Consider the following 1,307-nt stretch of genomic DNA (forward strand, 5'->3'; position numbering starts at 1 on the left):
TTTGGACTGGTTCGATTTTGTCTTTTTCGGATTTTTTATTACTTAAGTATTATTTCAATTACTTCATTAAATTTTTTATAAGTAGATATATATTTGGTAAAAATTTTAAAAAGAAAAACATATTATTTGTTAAAATATTCTTATGGGAGAATTTTCTTAGTAATATGTAATAATTATTTTTTTAGTCGACAATTATTTTTCGTTGATGTATACTTTCAAGTTTAATCGAATTTAGTAATTAAACATAAAAATCAATATGATACCTAAATAATAATCACTTCAAATTCGAAAAAAATATAAAAATTTAATAGATCTTGACATATAAATATGGAAGAGCAAAAAGATTGAACGCATTTCAGTACGTAACATTTGAAAAGAAAGTGATCATACAACCTATTATTTAAGATTAGTAAATATGGAGCACTTCATATTCTATTAAATATTATATCCCATAAGATAATCCCAAATATTTCTTGATATTTTTTAAAGAAAACCCTATATAAAATCTTAAAAGCATATAAAAAATTATATATTTATATGTCGGTTTGGTTTGTATTTTTTACTCAATACTAAACTAAATCAAACCAAACCTAGTCGGTTTTTCTAATCCGTTTGATTTGATTTTTCGGTTTGGTACGATTTTTCGATTCGGTTTGTACATCCTTACCCCAAAGTAGAGCTTTCTGATGCGAATCCATACTAGTCTAGTCGTAAAATAGGTATCGGACATCAAACTGAAAATTAAAAAAACAAACGAAAAGAATGCGAATGGAGGAATAATTGGTGCAATGCAATGACCTTCATCCGGCAACAGGGAAAAAAAATTACCACACCGGTTAATTATAATTGCTCTATATTTTAGCACACATAACGCACTAATTGTCACCACAATGTGGTATCATGAAACAACACCCGATAAGGGTGTGTTTGCCATGAATTCTGGTGATAAAAATACGCACACCCACCATGGGTGCGTTAGCATTTCAATTGAGGATTTGACAATGAATTCTACGCGGAACACCCGAAGTGCCCATCCACCATGGTTGGGCTATAATTTTTTACAGTTATTTTCTTATTATTAAAAATTTATATAGTTTTATGTAGTTTTACAATAGTGGTTTAGAAAATAAACAGCGACGGCAAGCTATTCGTATAATTTTTTTATTTTTAAAATAAGAACAATTTATATAGTTTATACTCTCAAAACGAAGAAAACAATAACTACTTCAATGGGTTTAATTGTTCATTTATTCAATTTTATTATGAATCTTCATTTCAACAACATCGTCACGTGATTAGACGTATCT

The sequence above is a fragment of the Nicotiana sylvestris genome, chromosome 4, assembly GCF_000393655.2.
Source record: "Nicotiana sylvestris chromosome 4, ASM39365v2, whole genome shotgun sequence".
Classification (NCBI taxonomy): Eukaryota; Viridiplantae; Streptophyta; class Magnoliopsida; order Solanales; family Solanaceae; genus Nicotiana; species Nicotiana sylvestris.